Source organism: Chrysemys picta, chromosome 2, assembly GCF_011386835.1.
Source record: "Chrysemys picta bellii isolate R12L10 chromosome 2, ASM1138683v2, whole genome shotgun sequence".
Lineage (NCBI taxonomy): Eukaryota > Metazoa > Chordata > Testudines > Emydidae > Chrysemys > Chrysemys picta.
The window spans coordinates 97437915-97448840 of NC_088792.1; positions in this window are offsets into that span (position 1 = coordinate 97437915).

Genomic DNA, 10926 nt, shown 5'->3' on the forward strand with positions numbered 1-10926 from the left:
GCTTAAATTAAACATGGAGACTGGCAAACTTTGCCAGTTTCCTGGAGAGAGTCTGAGCCTGTAGATCCTATTTGGTTGCAAGTTCCATGAAAAGTTTATGGCTAGAGACTGAGCAGCATTTAACATTTAAAGGTGTTTTAAAGGTTATTAATTAACATATCATTTAAGACTCAAGGCCTATTCCAGGAAACATGCATTGGTCTGAGGTGCCAGAATCATTCCTTGTGTAATTCCAATGAAATCAATGGAGTACCATCAGGGATAAATTTGGCCCAAGGGCAAATTTTAAAACAAAATATTTGGTAATCAGTTCCTTCCTTTCTTGCCTGATAGATCCAGGGATCCATGTTCTGAGTTCCTCTAACTGCAATTAATGGCATCATAGTATCTATAGCAGTGTCAATTCCACCACTTGTTCTGTTTTAGCTTTTAGAACCAAATCTCAGTCCCGTTGAAGTCAATGACTCGTGTGGGACCAGACTTCAACTGGACCCAGATTTAACCTGTAGGGATGAGGCCAGACATTACAGGATAAAAAGAGCACCCAGAACTCAGGTGTTAGGTAAAGGGCTTTGTGGTTCACCTTTAACTGATGCCTCTTCCAGTATAATAATGCTTCGTGATTTTAGAAAGTCCAACGAGTGTTTGTCTGCTCACAAATGAAGGGCCAGATCCATAGCTGATGTAGATGTGAGGATAGCTCCATTGACTTCATATGCCAATTTACATCAGATAAGAAGCTGACCTGAATCTTTCTTTTATTTCTAAAGCATTACTGCCTATTATTAACAATCTGATATTTTTAAAAAAACTAGGTCCCAGTTTTCATCTGATTTTAAACATGGTCTAAATTCATCCCTGGTTTAACTCCACTGATGGCTGGAGTGAATTTTGCCTACGTTTTGGACACTACTAAATCTCTTGACATGTCAGAGGGATAGGAATGGAGCTCATAAGCGCTGTCACTTTCACAGACCTTCAACTGAATTCAGCCCAGCAGGCCCTTCCATGGGGTCCCGGTGGTGGAAACTATGTGCAAAATTACACCTGCCAAATGGGAGGCCTACTAGAGGCCCATTCAAAATCAGGCCTTTAAAGTTCCTTTTAATGGTTAGGGAAACAGGTCTGCAAACCATAGCCAATTGCTTAGTATATCGGTTCCTCTTCAATAACTTTTGCGCTCCAACTATGAACTTAGAAACAGCTATTTTCTTTATTCATTGTCTGCTTATTGGTATCATGCCCTCATGATGACTCCTGAGGGTGGCCCGCTAAAAGGGGTGACATAAGGTAGCTCAGAATAAAGTTTTTGTGTGCAAGCTGGGCTCATCAGTGTTTGCATGCACACATCTTTTAATTGCTCCTTTGAAATTGCCCATACAGGGACAGTAACCAAGAATCTAGAAGTACAGTATCTCTTGCATGCGATAAAATCAACGAAGTACTGTACCGAGAGGTTTCTTATCAAGCAGATTTTTCTTGGTTAGTTCTAACATTTTGTTTTTTCTTAAACTGAATTTAGCTCCTCTGCTCAGTGCCAAATTGGCAGCTTTGAATACTATTATTCTCTGCTTATTCACAGGAGAGGTATAGCATAGGCAGAAGCAATACGAGCTTGCACACCCTTTTTCTTGTGTGATGAAGAGGTTAGTTCATTCTCTCTGCCTGTTCAGTTCTTGGGACTCAAAAAAAAAAAAAAAAAAAAAAAAAAAAAAAAAAGCTGCCAGTTGTGGTTTCATGATTTGGACACCTGTTCATTGAGAGCAGAACTGAGACGACTGACTCATTTCACATAAGCCACCAAATAGCCATCCTGGAAATGATATTTAACGACCACTGATGTGGGTTGGATTTGAACTGGTGCTATAGCAGTGGAAAGTGCCATAGCCAAATATTTTATGGCTAATCCCCTGAGCCATCCAGTCATTCCTGGGTAGGACTTTGAAGATGAAAAGCACTTTATAAGTGTTTAGTATTATGATTCGTTAGCTTTGATCACAGACAATTGGAAATGTTTCCTCCACCAGTACAATTTTAACAAAAAAGTACATCAAATACAAAAAGTACATATAGTTAAGTTGAAAAATTAGGCAAATGCTTTTCTTTTGTTTTAGACTGCTTTTTTTCATAGTCTTTGAGAGCTGAATCATCATGCAGTGCTGTCTTTCCTATGAAGCTGCAGAGCTAACCGTCTGAACTGCGGGTGTGGGCTCAAGATTTAAATATTTATGGGAAGCACATTGCATATCTCATTCTGGAAACAGAAATGGACCGCAAGGTCAGAATTTCCAAATGACAATTGAATTTGGAAGATGTGAGAAAGTTACAGGATGAGTTTTGATTTCAGACAGAGTACTTAGGCCAATCAACATTTCTGACCTAATGATACCATTTATCTTCTGTAGTGTTACTGGTGCAGAATAGCCGCCCTATACTCTTCTAGAGATGACTGTGCTTCATAGGTGGATGAGTAATATAAAGGACAGATTCTCTACCCTAATTCTCTACCTTTGTGCTATACAGGTAATGCAAAGGGAGCAGAAACTACCCACAAAATTTTCTGCTGGGGATACCACCAACACTGAGGAGCTCCAAGCTGGTGTAGAGCCAAAGCCAACTGGCACAAGTCAATGCAGCTCTTGGGCTGTTCTAACCTACACAGGGGCCAAGAATCAGGGAACTGTGACTGGCTCCCTAATAGATACCTTGCTGGACCAAATCAGGAGATATTTTCCTCAGAAGTATTATTTATTGGACATACCTATGAGAATGATGCCAAAAAAATGGCAGCACATATCACATGATAGAAATCTTGTTGGCAGCAAAAAGTCCATCTTGTTAACACCCCAAAGTGGGACCAAATGCATTGCTTTCTTCCAGACAATCAGTTCTTTACTGAGTTGATATCTAGGGATACAGTATCAGCAGATCGCTAAATATAAATCTGAACTAGTTCTGAACACATGTGCTTGTGCATCAAAACCCCTGCATTTGCACATATAAATAGGTTGTTATTCATCTGTCTTCCCATTTGCATATGCAATTACCTGATTTCCATTCCAGTTTTTGAAGACAAAATTATTGTATGACTAAATGGGCACTTACATGTGCAGTTACCTCATCTGCCATGCAACACGCTATTTACACTTGCAAATACAGAGTTTGGTGGGCACAAATCGATGCATTTACAAATATTGTGGGGCATTTTTAGAGATCTGCTCCAAATGTGGCCCTTATAAGAAAAGTACATTGTTCACAAGGACATTTGAGGTCCAAGATTAGGTGAGAATACACTAAGACTAGCAAAGAGCTTATATTACCTTATTGGATTCAGCAACACCGATAAGTTAAGCATAAAAGATAAAATAACTAGTGTCGGGTAATAATACTTGGCATTTATATAGTGCTTTGAATATTTAAAGTGCTGCACAAAAATTAACTAATTAATCTTCAAAGATCCTGTGTGAAGTATGTGATTATTATTATTCCCGTTTATCTGTGGGGGAAGTTTAGACACACAGAGGTCAAGTAACTTGTCCAAGACCACAAAGCAAATCTCTGGCAGAATGGAGATAAGAACACAGCAATAGTCCCTAGGCCCCCCACCCCATTCTCAGAAGACTATGTTGCCACCTAGTCATGAATGGTGAAATGCCAGCAATACCATAGAAGATTAGGGTTGGAAGAGACCTCAGGAGGTCATCTAGTCCAACCCCCTGCTCAAAGCAGGACTGATCTCCAGACAAGAACATCTTTAGGACACACTCAGCTGATATATGATTAAGTATTTAATTATCAGTAGTATTCCTCACTCAACTTGTGGAGGAGTTTCCAAATGTTACCATTGGGATTATCAACTAGTTCATTTTAGTAGCCCCTATGTATTTTCCCCACAAGATACATCTGATGTCTGAGTGACAATGAGAAGCCTCATAATGTTTGGAAATGTAAATGATTAGAATGTAAACTCCATGTTTGTTTGTTGTAGTCAGAAAGAATAATTGTTTAATAATCAAGTATCAGGGGGTAGCGGTGTTAGTCTGTATCTACAAAAACAATAAGGAGTCTAGTGGCACCTTAAAGACTAACAGATTTATTTGGGCATAAGCTTTCGTGGGTAAAAACCTCACTTCTTGCATCTGAAGAAGTGAGGTTTTTACCCACGAAAGCTTATGCCCAAATAAATCTGTTAGTCTTTAAGGTGCCACCAGACTCCTTGTTGTTTAATAATGCCAGGCTTGGGGAACCTTTAGTTATGTATTGTCATATCTCCACAGCTTCCAGTTAGTTATTCTATCACTGCCTCACAGGGGAATGGGAGAGGGGAGGAGTTGGAGGTAGTGCCCCTTTTACCAGTACAAAGGTTCCCTGCCTCATGTGCAAGACTTAACCTGATAGAAAGAGTCCAAAGTATCTGACCTTCTGTCCGGGCACCTCAGAGTTCCGTTTAGGGCTGCACAATGCACGTGCTGTTACTCGACAGGGGTAAGAATTCAATTTACACTGGCAGTGCTTTCACAAGTGCATTTCAGTTCAGTTGGTAAATATTTCCAGGTGGCCAGATCTAATTTAGGGAGGTCAAGTTTGCAAAGGTTAAATAGCAGGCAGGATTTCTATAAGTCTCTATCAGTTTGGAAAAGGAAAATGTAATTAAACACAACATTCTTCCAGAGATTAACTGGAGGCTCTGCATTCTACACACCACGTTTAACTTTTTAGGGTTGTTGTTGTTATAATCCATGCTCTAAAGATGCATTTAGTTCCTCTTGTAAAGACAGCCTGGAATTAGCAATGAAGAAAAAAGTCATTATAATATCAGCAGATGAGACAGAAAATGAGGCCCAAACAATCTTGTGTCAGAACTGGTTGTGGGGTAATGTTTGACCTATTTTATGAATAGAAAAAAGACAAGAGCATGCTGGGGGCCAACCAAAACATCATTCGACTATAAAATTAAGCAGAATAAAAATGGTGGTTCCTATTCAAACGTTCCACTGGAAGCATCCTTCAAGGGCCCTTTGTTTCGTCAGATGCTGTTAGCCCCTTGTTAGTCATTGCTAAAGAAGAAAAAACAACACACAACTAAGTTCAGTCAGTTTGCTCAGCTGCTGCTGATGTCACTCTTGCCCACTAAGAGTAAGTTACTGTAATAATTCCCCTCCCCCGCTTTTATTACTCATAAGTTTGGAGAAAGCAGAAAGTGGGTGACATCATTATTCAAGAAGACTGGCTAACTCATGCTTAGCTTTAGTCAACTTTATTATAACGTGTCTCATGTGTCATACGAAAATAGTTACCAGCTCTCTTTCATGTCTCACCAATCATCCTTTTCTCCCCTGTCGGACAGTCCTTCCCCTGTTTCAAACTCCTGCTGAAGTCTGATATTTTCAGAAAGATGACCTTTAATCAACACTAATGAAATGCAGTGACATCCTCATAGGAGAAAGACACTTTCTTCGTAAAACATCAGTAATTTTCACTGTAATGAAAATTGCAGCTTCTATATTTAATATATTTCAATAATACATAATGGATTATCGCTATATCCAACATGTGATTTCCCTATAGGTGGATTCTACTGTACACATACTAATTACTTAATTATTGTATCCTAAGTGTATTTTCTGCTAAGTCTCTATTTTGGGTCACTTAAACTCTATCTATCTATCTATCTATCTATAATAGAAAGGATGCCAAATTTCTAGAGATTTCAATAATTCTTTTTTAACTTACGTTTTTAAACAGATATTTGTTATTGATTTACTAGGTAGCCAGTATTTTTCTAGTATTGCAAACCTATATCACTGGATATAGTCACCCCCTGCACATATAACTCAATTTTTCAGTGGTTTGGGACCCAAAAGAGATCCCCTTAATGTGAGGGAGGCAGGAAGGGAGTAGTTAGGAGGGATAAGATAGAAAGAAAGGGAAGGCTTTAAGATGAGATACAAAAAGAGCAAATGATTCATCTATATTGAGATAGGAAGAGGGGGCGACTCTTCCAGACGGACTGGCATCAGAAGTGAGACAGCACCTTGATTATGAAGAGTCATGGGAAGGAGACAGCAAAAATGTCTGTGACTGAATTAGTGGCCAGGAGTAGACGTGACACACACACACACACACACACACACACACATATATATTGTACTTGACGGTGTTTCCCCCATTGGAGGAATATTATTTTTCACTTCAGGGAGAGGGAATGGCTTGGGGATTGGATATGAAATACTGTCTTAGGAAACCTTTCATCAAAGAGTCTGATTTGGACAGACTCAAGCCCTAAATCATCAAATACAGCCTACGCTGGTAATGACTAAAAGTTGTTTCCATCTGTTGTCTGCATGTATGTGAAATGAGTTTGGTGGTCTCAGTTGAATAAAACACCACAATAGGCTGTAGTTATAGATCCATAGATTTTCAGACCAGAAAGGAGTCATTATGATAATCTAGACTGATCTCTTATGTAACACAAGCAGTAGAATTTCACTAATTCCTGCATCAAGCCCATCCCTTTTATTTCTATTAGAGGATATCTTTTTGAAGAACATCCAGTCTTGATTTAAAGGCTTTAAGTGATGGAAAATCCACCATATCCCTTGGTAAAATATTCCAGTGGTTGATTGCCCTTATTCTTAGCAATGTACACCTTATTTCCAGTTTGAACATATCTAGCTTCAACTTCTAACTACTGGATCTTGTTATACCTTTGTATGCTAGTTAAAGAGTCCTTTAGTATCACATAACTTCCCCCCATGTAGATACCCTAAGGGTAGGTCTACACTTACCTCCGGGTCCGGCGGTAAGCAATCGATCTTCTGGGATCGATCCCGGAAGTGCTCGCCGTCTACGCTGGTACTCCAGCTCGGCGAGAGGAGTACGCGGCATCGACGGGCGAGCCTGCCTGCCGCGTCTGGACCCACGGTAAGTTCGAACTAAGGTACTTCGAATTCAGCTATGTTATTAATGTAGCTGAATTTGCGTACTTTAGTTCGAAGTGGGGGGTTAGTGTGGACCAGGCCTTAGAGACCATGATTGAGTCACCTCTTAACCTTCTGTGTAATAGACTAAATAGATTGAGGTTCTTTACTCTTAAATCAGCCCAATATGTTCACAGAAGGAATACTTGCTGTATTATATGTACTCACATGATAATACATACAATGAAATTGTACTCATAAAATATAATTCACCAGCAGGCAAGATCACATGGCTGGATTATGAAACAATATTCCATTACAAAGCATCACAAGGATTAGCATGACTTCAGTATTTTATGTACATATCAGATGTTTATTTGTGTAGACACTGTATAGATATACATACATACATGTGTGGGGATGTACACATACATGCTCACACACACACACACACATATATATATATAATATTACACACACACAAACTACATTAAAAATGCATTATCAAGGTTGCAATGTCAAGCACTTACAAGTGAAGAAATGCCAGAATTAAGGTTCTTCGTGTGTTTCTCCACATGGATCCCACTGTAGACAAATAAGCCCTGTGCACACAAGCTTGGACTCTTTGACCAGTACGTGGAAGCTGCGCCTGTGCCCTGAATATCCTTGTCTCCATCCTGCACTGCAAGAATATAAAGGGCAGAACAGCCCCGCTATGACTCTGTTCTCTCTTTCTGCCCATGACATGACGATGGAGCCACAACGTGTTCTACTCTTTCCCCTCAGCTTTCTACTGCAGCTTAGAGATTTAGTGTTGGTTGGTTGGTTGTAGTTTCATTATTAAGTTTCATTTGGCCACCCGGTGTAAATCAAGAACAACCACCATCCCCAAAACCAAAAAGACAGGTTTTTTTATCTCTCTCCTCAGTACCTAGTCTGGTCTGATGACAGAGACTGGTCTCCAGGTTTTAAAACCTGCCCTGTCTATGAGGCAGCTATGACTTTTAATGATGGGCAAATGAAATGACTCTTCTATCTAGGGGAAATTCATATCCCTGACAAGTTCTAGCTCTTTCTCTAAGCACTCACACAAAGCCTGTGATGCTCATCTCAAGTTATTTTTGGTGGAGAAATCCATGAGGAGTGCATTTGACTCTGAAGTCCCACCTTAAAAACAGTCTGTTGCTCTTCCTAAAACAGATCTAAGAGCAACTCTTCTGACTTTTCCCAGCCTGCTCTTTCTAAGCCTGACCAGCACTGTGAATCTCCGGTACCCACTGACTCATGTCCCTTGGCTTCGGTACAGCACCATCAGTCTTTGGCAATCAGTTGCCTCCATGTTGGTACCAATGTCATCGGTACCACCTTGACATCTTTAGTACCATATTGTGATAGAAATCTTCCACTTGCTGGAGTGTCTACTTCCATACCAGTATTGACGGTGCTGACTTCAGCGGTACCATCTTCCTTGGTGCACAGTTCCTCAACTCTGGCTTCATTTACAAAACCTGCTGGTCTGATGATTACTCTGGAACCAGAATTTCCACTCTTGGATATTTTTCCATTGTCTATGATGTCCAAGTCTCCCCCTATCATGGAACCCAGAGTACCAATTATAAAAATACCATGGCACCCATTTTCTTCTTCACCAGTCTCCACCTCTAAGAGCGTTATGTCTGGATTTCCTCAGCCTGTCTCAACTCCTCAGAGATCTAGAGGAATTTTTGTTGTCAACATCTTCTTCTAGAAGTCCTTTTCCTACAGTGTCTTCTCATTCTCCAAGATCTGTTCATGAAAGGGACATTAGGAGAAGTTTTTCTCATCATAGAAAATGTTTCTGAAAGATCACAAATTTCATGGATTCCACCTCTGTGACATTATGGACTGCCATACTGCCATCAGATCCTTATCATTCTTATTCTGTTCCTTATTCTACAGGGCCCAGATCTAGGGACAAGTTGTTGTCTTTTGTAGATCTATCTAAAGTGATTCAGCCATCACAACATGAGATCCTTCAGGAGCCGAGTCAGGACTTTCACAGTGAGGAGGAATCTCAGGGAGGAGGAGGATGATCATCCTGCTGCCCTGGCTATATGAAACTGTTATACTATCTGTGTCTTCCACAACAGATGACTTCAAAGCATTTCAGGACCTTCAGTCATTCTTTTAAGAAGAGTCCATTAGAAATAGTCCAGGAGGGTTGCCACAAGTTATTTGCTGTATTACATCCAGTCTTCCAAGACCACCTAGCAATGCCTATTTATGAGGGTATTCTTGAGCTGACCAAGGACTATGGTAGATCCTAGCCTCCAGCCTCCATCTCAGCCTCTCCTAAGAAAAGTAGACTGGAGGCCCCCCAAAAGGATCTTTTTTCAGCTGCTCTGTGCTGGGGGTTTGGTTGTGGCAGCAGGTCATGGAAAATCTTTGCAGCCTGGTGCTGTTAAATCCATTCCTAGGGATAAGGAGCCCAATAAGCTTGATATTTTGGGGAGGAAAGTATGCTCCTCAGCAGGCCTGCAGATCCACATAGCCAATTACCAGGCTTTGTTGACTAAATATTGTTTGTTACAGGGGTATCAGATTCTTCAGTTTGTTAACAAACTACCCCAGGGATCCAGAGATTAATTCAGAGCTATTCCTGCGCAAGGTCAGCTGATGGTGAAGTCTTTGTTTCAGGCCTCTTTGGATGCTTCTGACATTGCATCAAGATCCATGGCCACTGCAGTCACTATGCACAGAGCATCTAAGCTTCAGTCACTAGGCATTCCAGAAGAGGTCCAGACCATAATGGAGGATTTGCCTTTTGAGGGCCACAATCTTTTAAATTTGAAAATGGACAAGGTGCTTCATTCTTTAAAAGGCAAATGGGTTACCCTTCGGTCTTTGGGTCTCTATAGTGTGACTCAGTGGAGAAAGTAAGGAAGGCGTCAGGCTTTCTTGAGACAGAGCTCTCCCTCATCTTATTCCTATCATCAGAGAACTCCAGACTCTAAGAAAAGACCTCACTTCCAGGAAAGAAGAGACCCTTCTTCTTCTACTGTATCTGTGTATTCTTCATCTGGCAAAGACGCCATGGTTGAGAGTCCTACATGGATTTTCGAGGATCTTTATTCCTTTTCTCCTTCCTTTCTCCTAATTGCCTTTCAGTTTTTGCAGATGGGTTCTATAAGTTATCCATAAAGGGTATGCAATTCAATTTTAGTCTTTGCCAGCTTCGCAACCCACTAACCTGTACCTCTTCAGGGACCACTCTCATGACAGCTTGTTGCTTTTACAGATGGACACTCTTCTTAAGCTGGATGCAGTGGTGATGATGCCTGGGATTTCTGCAGCAAGTGGTATATTCCCACTACTTGCTCATTAGAAAGGAGAAGGATGGTATCCTATATTAGATTTCAGATGTTTCACTGAATTCATCTGTCTCTTCAAGCATTGGCTGGTCACCCTTTCTTCTGTAATCCCCTCTCTAGATCCCATCAACTGGCTTGTGACTCTTGTCTTTCAGGATACTTGCTTGTGTGTGTCGATCCACCCAGCTCACAGGAAGTATTTGCATTTTATGGTCAACTACATTTATTGCTAGTTCAGAGTCCTACCCTTCGGCCTGCCAACTGCTCCAAGAGTTTTTGTCTTTTGATGGCAGTGGCTCAGCCTAAGAGACAAAGCCTTCTCAACAAGGCTGGGGGAGGGATAGCTCAGTGGTTTGAGCATTGGCCTGATAAACCCAGGGTTGTGAGTTCAACCTAGGGATCTAGGGCAAAATCAGTACTTGGTCCTGCTAGTGAAGGCAGGGGACTGGACTCCATGACCTTTCAAGGTCTCTTCCAGTTCTAGGAGCTAGGATATCTCCGTTAGTTAGTTATAACAACTGGGTTTTTTTGGACCACTCACCACAGAAGGTCACAGAGGACATTCTCCATCTCTTCTCTTTCACTCCCAAACCTTCCAGAGATCATTTCTCAGAACCAAGGTCTTGCATTACATCAAGATTCAGCATTTCTACGTC